Source organism: Rhineura floridana, chromosome 7 (genome assembly GCF_030035675.1).
Source record: "Rhineura floridana isolate rRhiFlo1 chromosome 7, rRhiFlo1.hap2, whole genome shotgun sequence".
Lineage (NCBI taxonomy): Eukaryota > Metazoa > Chordata > Lepidosauria > Squamata > Rhineuridae > Rhineura > Rhineura floridana.
This window is the reverse complement of record NC_084486.1, coordinates 51,871,280-51,885,436: the sequence shown is the minus strand read 5'-3', so window position 1 is coordinate 51,885,436 and position 14,157 is coordinate 51,871,280. Positions and strand designations below refer to the sequence as shown.

The following is a 14,157-nucleotide window of genomic DNA, read 5'->3' as shown; positions in this document are numbered from 1 at the left end:
GACTAAATGAACAGAGCTTGTTGCAGCTGTATCTGACCTAGCCTGTCAGCAGAAAACAAGATGAGTGGCAACCGATACAGCTGCAGAGGCAAAACAGAAGAACTCTGGAAACGCACAAAAGAACCTTGAAGAGCAGGATGCACAAAGGGCAGGTGGTGCTAACTCAGCTCAAATTCCTGAAGGGTTCCTATATTTCTGTTAAGATAAAGTTGTTGAAGCTAATCCATTCTGCATTTATTTTCTGGAGAACCAGGGAAAGGGATATGCATCCCTATGATGTTGAGCTGCTGCCAGCAAGTCCAGAAGTTGCAACACTAAGACAGAGTTTTGCAAGCCTCTGAGTACTGGTAACATGCCACAGTTATAAGTTGGCCTCTGTCAACTTCTAGTTATGCTACCTTGAACTGAGACAGTAGTAAACACATAATTAAACCCTGGTTGTGTTGGAGTCTTTGTAAGCAGTAGTTTATTCAGGTACTTGTCATGCCATGTAGCTGAGCTATCAAAGTGAGAAAAGGCTCACTATAGAGTAGAATCATGTTTGTGATCAAGATAGAATATTCATTAATAGGCAAAAAAGCCTGCGGTTTAAGAATGTACCTATAGCCCACAGATATTTCTATCAAACTTTAAAAATCAAGGAAATTGGGCAGCTATAGTGAATGCACCAGGGGAGCAGGAGACCTGACCTCCTCTCTGAGATATTGTACTGCCCTACAAATTTGTCAAAATGCATATACAATTTGGGTTGGTCTTTCACAGTCCAACCCACTTCCTGTGTAGCTTGGAAGAATTTGGTAAGATGTGCTTCTTTTTGGAACTTAACACCCTTGTTCCATGTGGGCTGAAGAAAGAATTGGAGTTTCTTCCTCTTCTGTAAGTTTTTATACTTTGAGACGATCCCTTACATACAGCTGTGAGGAATTCCTCAATCAGCAAACTCACAGAGACTTTTTACAAACGAGCGACTGTATATAACCTGGCGTTTTCCATCATTACCTTTACTAGATTCACTTTTATGTGCAGAATTGTAGTTTATTTGCCTTATTTGTATTATCTTACTATTGAATGACTTTACAGATTCTACATTCGGTACGTGAGTATTCAGATTGATCTTACTATCCCTGTTCATGGTTCAGATGTATACTGTATGTAGTGATTTGATGCAGATTATTTATTGATTATGTTTCATATTTATGTGTTTTAGCCCCTGACAAAGGCTGAGATTTGTCTGGATGAAACACGTTGGACATATTTTCTTTACTATTTTTAATAAATCCATTTGGAACTTCATCATCTATGTCTTTTCTTTCTGGCATCCTGGGTTTCCCCCCCTTCTCCTGTTTCATTGGATGCCATCCACTCCTGCTACACATCCACACCAGGCCTTTATTTCACTTTGGACAGTCATGGCTTCTCTAAAGGAGTCCTGGGAAGTGTAGTTAGTGAAGAGGGCTGAGAGTTGCTAGGAGATGCCCTGTTCTTCTCACAGACTTTCAATCAGAGTGGCTGACTGTTAAACCAGTCTGGCCACTGGACCTCTGTCAGTGGAATAGGAGTCTCCTCCCAGTCCCCTTCACAAACTACACTTCCCAAGATTCTTTGGGGGAAGCCATGACTGTCCCATGTGAAATCAAAGTGTGGTGTAGGTGTGGCCCCAATTAGCCAAGCAAAGCAGCTGTGAGTCTGGCTTTTAGAACACTGACAGTTGTTTCTTACTGAGCATGCCCGACACTATCATTCAGTTCAATGCAAAAGTTATTAAATTAATTAAAAAACAGCCAGGCATTTTTAAACTGCAGAAGATGAAGGTCAGAGTATGGGGCAAGGTCAGTAATAGGATTCCAAGTACTCTGTGAACATGGCTGACTTTTAACGAATTTCAACAGATTATGAGAACTCTGTCAGAAAAAAGTCCAAAAGGGCTCTGGGGGTTTTCTCTCTCTTTTTAGAGTTTGAACTGTCTGTTCTGTCTGACTGTTATGTGTATTGCCATGAAAATGTAAAGGGTTGTTAAGCAAGAGTTTCTGAGTTCAGGACTATAAGTTTTGTAAGGTTTTGTTTTGAAATGAACTTAGGGGGAGCATCAGAATGGCATGGGGGTATTTTCAATTTAGCATTGCAGAATGTGAAAAATCCACACTGGCTATAGTATACCACCACTCTCATGGCTGTATAATAAAGCCAGCTCAAATGTGGCCTCATTTAGCAGTGGCAGCCATTTTACAAAATGGCCATTTGGGTGATGAGTTAATTTCAAATAAAATGGTATATAACTTGCTTTACAGTGCAATCTGCCATTGAATAGGGCTTAATATCAGGTAAGGCTGCATAGGATTGCAGCCTAAATTGTGTACTGATAACAAGTTAACATTTTTCCTTGGTATGTGCAAGACAACCCACTATTTTATGTTATTTGTTAAAATGTATACCCTGCCATTCAATAAACTTGTAAAATAAAATATTAGCACACACAATAAAATGGTTATGTAAAAATAAGGTTAAAATCAGAGCAGTGCTGTTTTTAACACTTTAACAAACTGACCATTGAAAGTGCAAGCCTTTTTTATTTTTTTAAAACATGTAAATGATTGATTACATACAATACAACATTTTATGGAAGGATGAAAATATTTAAGCTAATCAAATATAACTTTATAAATGAAGTGTACTGATTGATCTTCCAGTTATCAGTTTGTATGGGTTTTGGACACAAGTAACCATCTTCTACAAATAAAATAATTTATAACCAGTTGTGCTTGTAGGAGTTTAGCTCAAATGTAATGTTTTCCCAGCTGATGGCATACAACCAATTCTACTTTCACAAAGCTTTGATAAAAACATTTATTGCATGTTAGTAATAGGTTCTACACAATTCATTCTGAAATGCTTACTTTCCAAGCCTCCTCTAGGATGCACATGGTGAGGGGGTTTGAGAATGTCGAAGAAGCTGACAGCAATGCCATCAGGAGTCTAGACCTAGAGGCTAGACTCCTAGCAGGGTCACCCAAGGCGGAATGGTCAAAGCTGAGACACCAGACTAAGATGCATCCAGACTCAGAGGAAGCCAATGGTAAACCACCTCTGAATACCCCTTACCATGAAAACCCTATGAACAGGATGCCTTGTGACAGTATTCCATGTGTGCCATCTGTGAGACTGTTTGTGTTTGGGGTAAAGAACATCCACTTACATCAACAAGGGGTTCAAATAAAAAAAATGGAGTAAAAACTACATGGATTTCTGTTCCACAGGTTCAGGATATCTGTCACAAACTGATTCACTGTAGATGTAAGGCAATCTGTTCTGGAAACTGCTCCTGTGAAAATGAATGGCAGTACATGTCAATGTCACTGCTGAAATTACATCTAGAATACTCATGGGGACCCTCCCACCCAAAAAAACCTAGTCCATAAGTTCTATATATATTATTACAACTGTTAAAATGATACTACATTAAGATTACTCAGGTTACTTCTCATGTCTACTTTAGGCAATTTCTATAAGCAATTATTTAAAATCCACCATATCTAAGCAGCCATTTTCCAAAATGGTTACCACTTTCAAAACAAGACTCTTTCAAGTTTGTTTGTTTATTTATTTATAAATTTGTAAACTTCACAGCCAGAAGCTATTTAAGTGGTGTAAAATAATCTGGTCCCATACCCTATTTTTATCTTGAAAACCCATCTTTTGGGCCAAATTTCTACTACAGTGTGAGAATTCTTGTCAGATATGACCCTTAACACCATACTATCAGGGACCTGATCTATTGTTTTTGGTAGTGAGAATGGGCTCTAATTTTCTTTGCCTCTCCTCTCTGTCTGGCCCACATTTGCATATTACATTTTGGATGAGTAAAATAAATGATTAGTAATGTATATTTTTATTATTTGTTTATTTGTTCTATTTATACTTTATCCCTATGGCTCTGACTGGCTTGTATAATATTTTAAAAGTTTACACAATAATTTACAATGCCATTTTTAGTATTAAGGCTGCCATTCTCAACAGACTTACTAGAGAGTAAGCCCCACAACTCTCTGGGGTTTACATCTGAGAAAACATGCATAAGATTAGGCTGTTAGAAAGATAACCCAGTATATTGGGGTACTTAGGACCCCTTTACATGTACACCTAGCACCATGGGACAGGCTACCTCATGGTGCAAAGCTACACGGCAGCAATGTTTAAGATGCTTAATGTATGAAAAAGACCCATTCAAGTGGCACCATCCAGGTTATCACATTATTTATTTAGTGATTTTGTTTTTAAAACGTATACCCCTACTGTTCATCCTAAGGCCCCAGGGTCACAGCAGTAAATACATAAAACATTAAAATAATAAAACAGCAACATTAATAAAACAATAAACATAAAAATAATAAAACAATACCCAAGTTTCCAAGATCCAGACATCTCTCTACATTAAACAAAACAAAACAAAAAGCCTGTGTGGGAAAACAAAACAAAACAGATCAGGCCTTCAGCTGAATAATGTCAGTACTAGTTGAACTTTTAGGGGAAGTACATTCCACAACAGGGGTGCTATTATTGAGAAGACCCTCCAGCCAGTAATACCCCCCCCATTTTCCTCAAGGCTAGACTGACCAGCAGTGTCTCTCCAGTAGCTCTCACATTATGAACTGGTTAATATGGGTAGAGATACGTCCTCAGATAACCAGAACACAAGCAGCTTAGGGATGTGTCTAGCAAGACCACTACCTTGAATTGGGTCAGTAGTTAATTGGCAGCCTGCACAGATGTTTGAGGGCCAGTCAGGCACAACAAGACTCTGGCAGCTGCATTTTGCATTAGCTGCAACTTCTGAATCATCTTCAAGGGCAGCCCCACATAAAGCTCATTGGAATTGTCTAGACAGGAGGTTACTAGAGCATGGATCACAATGGCCAAGTTATCCCTGTCCAGGAATGGCCATAGCTGGTTACCTGTAGTCCCAAGCCACTGAAACCACCTGAGCTTCCAGCAGACCTGCAGTGGTTGACTCAGTGAAGCCACAGCAATACATCCTGGTGACAGCACTGTTGGCACTTCCTAGGAGGATGAGAGCTGAGGGGTTGGTGAGGTTGGGCTATGTAGATGCACTTGCCCCAGACTATGAACCTGATCTTTTTTGGGGGTGGAATCCCATCCACAACAGGCTGCCTGTTTAATTCATATTATTTACATATGTATTGTTACCATATGGAAACAGTTCCTATGCTACTGGGAGCATAAGAAAATGTACAGTAAAAGATAGAAAGTACAGTAAAATATAGTTTTTAGTATGGTACTTAGTACAGTAAAAGATAGAAAATAAAAATTGCACAGTTTTGATTTTTTTAGTACTTAGCTAAGAAATAATCTAGCAGCAACTTAATGCCCAAATATATATATATATTTTTTAGGCAAGGCTAGCAGTTGCTTTCATACATAGTAGTTTCCTGTAAGGTCTAAAATCAACTGCAATTGTAAATTTACAAAAAGTAACCAGCTGCAATTACTTGCTCAGTAAATGCATTATCTGTGTAACATGGATAAAATGCACTAAATACACTTTGTGATAGGCCAGAATGGGCCATAATAGATTATAATGGGATGGCTTTCATATATTCTTTCACAAGATGCTCATAGGGGGAAAATGCACAACTCCCTGATAAACAACTGAATTTTTGTTAAAAGGAGTTACTTGTGCATGTGTGTAGCCAGGGTTTGTGTAAAGGTGAAATCAAGCATCTCAACCTATGAACAAATTGGTTCTTTGCTTCATATATCTTCCTAATGATTGCATCCTACTTCTACAGAAACAAAACAATATGGTAAAATAGCTGTTCTGATATTGCCCACATGGTTTTCTGCAATTTTTCTTGTTGTCTGGCTTTTATGGATATGAACTGAGAATTATGACAGCTTCCTTTTCCTTCTTCAGCAGGGTAAGGTTTCAATGGAGTGAAACCAGGGTAGATAGGGAGAGACTCAACTCTTTCTCCTCTCTGGTCTTTTTTTCAGGTCAAATTCACTTACAACTGAGTTTTAAGATAAAGGGAGTGGAGTCTCCTGTACTAGGGCAGAGGTGGGGAATCTTTGGCCCTCCAGATATTGCTCTCTCTCATCATCAGCCCCAGTAAGCATGGCCAATGGCCAGGAAGGATGGGAGGTGTAGTTCAGTATCAACTGAAAGACAAAAGATTCTCCAACCCTGCAATAGGGCTACTGGGGCACAGCCTTCCCCAAGGAGAATGTCAAGCAATTTTTAGCCCACTCCCCAAAATCTCAAAGCCACACTCTCTTTTCTGTCCCACACACATTTTATACTTCCATTTGAACTTTCAGAGGCTGCTGCAGACATTTCTGGCAATCTCTTGTTCTCTGGCCAATCAGCTTTCTGTACCACTCAGCCAATCATAGCCCAAAAGTATAGCTATGGCAAAAAGGTCCCTGCCATATGTCTCTGGGCAGAAAAACCATGTGAAATTTGAATATTAGGAGGAGTGTTGGCTTTTCATCCTCAAGTGTGGAGATTCCCACACACTCCTTTGTCATGAGGACAATCCATGGAGACTACATTGACTGGGAAGGACTGAGGTTCTTCCAGTCCTGTTAGAATCATAAATCTGTTCTGATCATGCTCAGAGCTGTTTCCTTGAAGGCCACACTCATAGAGTATACTTCTTGAAGCTAAGACTCGAGGATTGTTTGGTTACCTGATCAGCCTTTGCTGTTTGCTTATTTTTATTTCACTGACATGCTTATTTGTGTGAGTGAACACCACTGAACACACTGGGTTTCTTCGTTGTATTTTTTTTTTACTTATACAATTTTTGTGTACTGAATGGGAGGGGGGCTTAAAATTATTTTTAAAATGTGTTTGCAAATTCTGTAGCAGCAAGGGGAAGGGCTGCAGCTCAGTGGCAGAGCATCTGTCTTGCATGCAGAAAACTGCAAGTTCAATCCCCAGCATCTCAAGGTATGGCTAGGAAAGATTCCTGCCTGAAACCTGGGAGAGTCACTACAAGTCAGTGTAGACAATACTGAATTAGATGGAGCAATGATCTGACTCAGTATAAGACAGCTTCCTAAGTTCCTATGTTCACCCTCATTAAAAGCTGATGGAACTGACAAGGTAATTGTGAAGGGGAGAGTGGCTGAAAGAGTCTGAGAAGGTATGTGTGCATGTGCGTGAGTGCATGCTAGGCTGATTTGACCTGTTGTGGAATCATCTTATTAAATGCAAACAGAGGTTCATCATTGGGGAGTCAGGTGCGCTCTGTACATGCTCATGCTACTTATTTGTGAGGCTCATAATTCTTAATAATCCCCCTGCTCCAGTTAAACCCCTGGGCTGTGTCATGCTTTGACTGGGTAGAATATTGCCTGCACATTTTCTTCTCAGAAGCCAACTGGCCAGGAGCCTTGCCTTTATATTGATTGATTGATTTATTTATATCCCGCCCTTCCTCCCAGCAGGAGCCCAAACAACAAACAAAAAACCCCTACAGCCTCATTATATGGTATTGGGTATGTTACTCTGGCACACTTTCAATCAAAAGCGTCTCCAATAAGCCATGGCTTACAGCAGAAATGACACAATAGTCTAGTAGCACTTTAAAGGCTAGCAAATGTATTTATTTATTTAAGGTATTTTCAGGCAGATCTCACAAAGCAGTGTACATTTATTTATAAAAATATTTATATACCACTAGTTTTTAAAAAACCTCTCCACACAGTGGTTTACAACATATATAAACACATTAGAAAACCATATAAAATTTGGATAATAAAAAAATGCATAAGCTTCCATAGATTATCAAGAATGATGCATCTGGTGAACCATACTCTAGCCCAAGACAGCTTAATAAATTTGTTAGTCTTTAAGGTACTAGTATTGCTGTTTTCGTTGTTCTGCTAAAATTGCACTATGGCCTACTTTACAGGGTTGTAGTCTGAACAAAGAGACTATGGAACACTTTGGCAAATTAAAAATGCCAGTACAAAAAGTAGGATGGTGCAGAGGGGAACTCAGTGTGCAGAGCCTATTTGTAGTATGTGAGCATAGATTGCACCCTGCCTGCAGACAATCTATGCCCATCCATACAAGCCTGTCCTAGCAGACAGCCACACAATGGATTTGCTGAGGACCTACATGTAAAGTTCAGTGTTTGTAGGCCTGAGTACCCTGTTTGTGCCCCAGAAGTGTTTTTCTTTGATATTTTTTTTTCATGATTCCAAACCTGCCCTCTCCCTTTGCCCAATTCAAAATTGTGGTCAGACAGACTGGAGATAGATTTATTATAATTATCATTCTTTACTTATAATTATTGAGGTTATATCCATTCCATCATTCCTCCAAAGAGCTCAGGGGCATTCATGGGCTTCCTTTTCCCCTTGTGATCCTTACAACAACCCTGTGAGGTAGGTTCGGCTGAGAGTCAGTGACTGGCTCAAAGTCACACAGTGAACTTAATAGCTGAGTGATGATTCCCCAGGTCCTAGTCCACTTAATGTCTCTCCATCTTATTCTGGAAAGAAGATGTAAAAGTGAATAAGCTGAGGGAACAAAGTAGAGCCTGACAGTGCAATCTAAAACATGGGAACTGGTGGGAGGGGAGCCAGCAGAGAAGGAGCTGGTGGAAAGCTCTGTGGCATCTACTCCCTCTTCGGGAGTCACCGGCCTGGCTGAGCACCAACTCCATCAGGAACTGCGCATGGGAGCTGGACCGTAAAACCTGGCTCCCACGAACAGGCCTACTGGGGAGTAAGAGGTCCCCATAGGCCGTCATTGTAATTTATTTACTGTGCTGGCCTATTAGTCTGTGGAATTCTTATTGGAATCAGAGCCACGGAAGCACTCCGAGGGGGACTTGGATGCTATGTAAGTCCCCACCCCCAGCTCCTACCCTGCCACGCTCCAGAATGCCCCATTTTCAGGGCTTCTGCTGGCTTCTGCTAGCTCTCCATCTACTGGGCTGGCTGTACCTGGCGGTGCCAGCAGGATCCTGGTGGTGCCGTGGCTCAGCCATGGTGGGGAACTTCCGCTGGCAGAGCCCAGCAGTACTGGGAGCCTGCCAGCTCAGCCTAGGGATGGGTGAGAATTTTGATTGAGTTCGCATTTCAAGCAGAATTTATCAAATTTGTAATTTCCAAAACAATATGAGAACCGAAACACAGCCATCCTTTGAAATTCGCATTTATTAGAATTTTGGGATGCAGTTCGCCAACTAAACAACACTTACAAAAATGAATATATTAAGGGAAAGTGTGCATAAAAATGAATACGTTAGTGAAAATAACACACAAAAAGGCATGAAATGATGAGAAATGGCTTGCAAAATGTGTACCTTTATCAAAACTGCCTACAAAAATGTGTTTATTTGGAGAAATTTGCACTAAAATGGTGGAGAATTTTCATGAGGATTTAAAAAAAAAATCGCAGATTGCTGCAGAACTGTTGAGAATTTAATAACATTGGAAAAATGAGAAACTGAGAGAACCGAAACAGACAGGTCTTTCCATCCCTAGCTCAGCCGGGGCACTGCTGCGTCCGACTCCCCCCAGCCCAGTGGAAATATGAGTTGGATTGTACCCTAAGTGTGGCATTTTATTATTTACACAGGAAATGTAAACATTTATTTGTATTGGTCTGTTGTCATACTGTGATGACGGTTTGAGCTTCTAGGGGGAGCAAGAGGCACACACTCTTAACAAAGAAGTACCAAGTTTCACTTTTAAAAAGCATGCAAGATCATTCAAAAGAAAGAAGTACAAATGTGTGCTGAGATGATCTCAAAGCTATTTAATATTCATATTGCAAAAGGAGTTGTGTGATAAATACGCAGTCTTGACACGATTACAGTTTCCCCTTGAGTTCCTCTTCCTGCCATGCCAGCTCCTTTGTATATTGCCCTTCTCCAAAAAGTCTCTCAGAATATGGTTGCATAATACATGATAGCATCACTGTTCCTTACAAAAAAAAATTCAAAAAACAGACAAGCTCCATGATAACAAATGGTATCTCGTTGCAAAGTTTATCCGTTGGTCCAAATACCCCTTCCACCACTCTCCTCTGAGAAAACTACTCTTCTGATAGCATGATCCTTTGCCTGTTTACTCAGAAGTAAGTCACACTGTCTTCAATAGGGCTTACTTCTCAGAAAGTGTGTTTATGAACTGTAGCGTCAGGAAAGAATAGCCACACATGACTGGAATGCTAAAGGAAAAAGATAAATATTTAAAGCATAAGGAACTAGGATGAACTGGCAGCTAAACAAGATTTGATTGGTTTTCCCATTGTCTTTTTCTTTGCTTGAAAGTAGCTGTGGTAGTTTAGATTTGGAATGGCACTATGGTTCTGAGTAGGGATGGATTAAGATCTGTCAGATTTCTTTCTCTCCATTTCTCATTTTTCCAATCTTAAATTCAGTTCTCCAGGTTTCTGCATCAGTTTGCAATTTTTTTAAAAAATAAAATTTCTCCAGCATTTTAAGTCAAATTTCTCCTAATAAACATATTTTGTCTGTAGTTTTGACTACACATTTTACAAGCCATTTATTGTCATATACCTGTAATGCATTTTTGCATGTTATTTTCATTCATTTATTTATTTTTTGTGCACGCTTTCCTCTAATATATGCATTTTTGTATACATTGTTTGGTTGGTGAACTGCATCCCAAAATTTGAATTAAGTGCGAATTTTGTTTCAGTTCTCATATTGTTTCAGAAAGTGTGAATTTGATAGACTTGAAATGCGAACTGAATCAAAATTGTCGCCCATCCCTAGTTCTGAGTGGACGTTTATAGCCTTTTACCTTCACTCCATTTCACTGCTCGAACTCCACCCCCATAGCCGCTATTAGCTGCAGTAGGGGCAGGGGGCAGGAAAAAGTCAGGCACCCATATTATTCTCCCCATGCCCTGTGGCTATTTTGAGGAGGAAAATAACACTGTGGCTGTCATCCAAATCTACCATCCTGCCCTGTAGTTGTTTTAAAGGAAAGGAAAGCCAGTCAGGAGTTCTGTTCATAGATTTTCCATGTCACATTTATTTTTATTTATTTATTTTAAAAAATTATATACCGCTCTAGTTCCGAAACTCAGAATTCAGAGCGGTGAACATTAAAAACAAAGATAATACAAAAAACGGCATAATGCAATACCTAAAAACAAATAAGTAAATTAATACTGAAAAAGTTCGACAACAATCTCAATTCAAACATTAAAAGCTAGTTGAAACAAGTATGTTTTAATCCATCGACAGAATTCAATGAGGGACGAGGAACGTCGTATCTCAGATGGTAAATTATTCCAAAGAGTAGGGGCTATGACTGAGAAGGCCTTCCTCCTGGTGTTCATTTGGCGGATCGTGAAAGTTGAGGGAGTAATAAGAGTGCCTTCAGAAATCGATCTCATAGGACGATATGTTTTGAATTCAATTAGACAGTTTGTCAAATATACCGGCGCCAGTCCGTGAAGAGCCTTAAAAGTCAGGACCAAAATCTTAAACTGATGTCTGGAGCTAATAGGGAGCCAGTGAAGATGGTAGAGAAGAGGTGAAGTATGAACCCGAGGGCCAGTTTTAGTGATCATCCTAGCAGCCGCTCTTTGTACCTGCTTGAGCGGTCGAAGTGCTCTAACAGAAAGGTCAATATATAAAGAATTACAATAGTCCAGTCGAGAGGTTACTAAAGCCTGAGTTACTTTCATTAATTCTGATGTTCCTAAAAATGGGCGAAGTTGCCTCAGGTACATTCAGGGCTCAGACAATTTTTCAGACAACCCCCTAAAATTTAGACTAACCAGGTTAAAGGTTAATACTAGCACTTCGAATTGATCCTGGAAAGGAATCGGCAGCCAGTGCAGTTGGTGTAAAATCAATGTAACTGCCTTGCTCTTACCAGCACCCTGGGTTGCTTCCAGATGACCTGTTCACTGAGTGTTTATCCTGATTTGTTTGCAAAGAATTAGATGCTTACTGAGCATTCATTCTGATTTGTTTACAAGAGATTAAGTGGTGTTGTGTCCCACACTTTCCAGTGCATTTTCCTGTCACTTTCATTACTTGATTTGTGTATGTGGGGGAGTGGGTTTGTTGCACAAGAGGCCCGTATCAACTTTAATTGTGTAATCTTCATTTGTCGGTATGTGACTGAATTCCACCCGAAAATGGCAATAGTTTGAAGTGCTCTGGTGAGTGCAGTTTGAACCAACTGAAATTTCTGAATGGTATTTAAAAGCAGGGTTATAAAGAGTGTTATAGAAGTCAAGTCTGAATGTAGCTAGTCAACAGGTGACTGAGGCCAGGCCTGTCTTCTCCAGATAGGCCAGGCAGAGCCAGAGAGCAAGGCAGCCAGATCTCTCTCTCCCTCTGTGAGCGCATGCAGTGTAAATTGTGTTCTTTTCCTCCAAGACTGAAACTGACTAATGTGGGTCCTCCCTTTGCTAACTTGAATGACTGTGGAGGATCTAATACAATTTGGGGAAGAAGGCATGAAGAGGAGATTTGGTGGGTGCACTAGACAGAAGAAAAGCCCTTTCAAAATGGTTATGGACCAATCACTGAAAAGGGGTGGACTTAGGGGAGTGGCCAATGGTAAAATGATTTAGAAAAAAAAAGCCCACATGTATGGATGCTTGAAAATTGGGTTTTCTCAATATAAATCCAACCACAAACAGGACATGTATGGGTCTTGAGGCCACCAACTGAATATGGAAACGTGGATTTTGCCGTTAGGTATGGATGGGCCCTTAGATAAGGAAAACAGTACAAGGAGAAAGTGTTAACATTTCATTGCTAGTGCTCCTGGTTTAATCAAAACAGGACAACCTGTACCCTCATGATGGCTCCTTCTCTTTCTCCACCTCCTCCTTATTAATAAACCAAGATCCCAGTCTGGCCCATAGTTGGAATCCTTGTATTACCTCATCAGCCTCCTTTGCTCACTCCTATTTGTTGCTGCTGCCACCTGCTGAATCACTCTGGCCATGATCCACAATCCAGTTAAGATGGCTTACTTCTGTGCATGGTTACTGAAAAGTAAACGGACATAGTCCTCTTGTCCAACAGTAAGGCTGCAATCCAATACACACTTACCTGGGAGTGAGTCCCATTCAACCCAATGGAGTTTACTTCTGAGTAGACATGCATTGGCTGTATTTTACAGCCAACTCTCAGTTAAGGGTCATTTTAACCTATGAATTTTGCAAGCCAGTTCCCAAATATATTGAATGTGATGTGATGAACTCTTGGGAATGCTTGAATGCATCAAATATTTATTTATTTATTTGGGCAAATAACAAAAAAGAAAGAAACATTAAAAGCACAATATAAAGATGGGCCAACCATAGCAACACAACTAGAACAGAAGATATTACTCATAAGCTGCTAAGTAATCTCTTATGACATCATTCTTGCTTCACACTGAATAGTCTAAGCTTAATTATACACATCTGAAGCTATGTGTGTTGTCAGTTCTGCATAGAACAATTGTTGGAAAGAACCCCATTAATATTATGCACTTCAGTGACAGGTAAAAAGAAACAGAGTGTACACAGCATGTCCGTTTGTACCTACAGTGGAATCAACATTCTGTTGGCCTCCTGTGATGTGGTGTGTAGTTCATTTGCTCCCTGTTGTGGGATAGTTTCTCTTTATCTATGCCAGGAGTTGTCAGTAGACACATTTGGAATCTTGAGACAGTGCTGTGGACACTAGTCACAAAATGGCTGCCATAGGGGTGTGGTATAATAAAAATGGCTGCCAAGGAGGGCATAGTATAACACAAAATGGCTGCCACATCTAAAAGAGCAGAATAAAAGACAGGACCACAAAATGGCTCAGGCATGCTCTCCCTCTCATCAGCCACTCCATCAGTGGGGGAAAAGGCATGTACATTAGCCACTCTGTATTTGCTCACAGAGAGAAACTGCATGTCTCCTCTGCTTAGAAGAGGAGTGTGGTCCAGTTTTGGCATCCAATGAAATGTTGCCATGTTTAAGTGCGCATGTTCATGGTAGATGAAGCTGAGCCAATGCAAATAGGAACTAAACAGGAAAAACAAACAGTCTCTTAGGCTGCAATCCAATACATCTCTACTCAGAAGTAAGCTCCTTTGTGTTCAATTGTGGACTTTTGTGGAAATATTTCACAGGAGCTGTGGGAG

At 40.2% G+C, this 14,157-nt stretch overlaps 1 protein-coding gene across 8 annotated transcripts in view; it reads left to right on the top strand.

Moving 5' to 3' along the window:
* Positions 1 to 979: 979 nt before the first annotated feature.
* The window catches only part of ADGRA1 (adhesion G protein-coupled receptor A1), a 588,775-nt gene continuing 575,597 nt past the window's right edge, over positions 980 to 14,157 (top strand). For all 8 annotated transcript variants that reach the window (XR_009763984.1, XM_061635602.1, XM_061635607.1 and 5 more), the window contains exon 1: positions 980 to 1,092. The gene's annotated coding sequence lies outside the window, so the exon portion shown is untranslated. The remainder of the gene's footprint in view (positions 1,093 to 14,157) is intronic.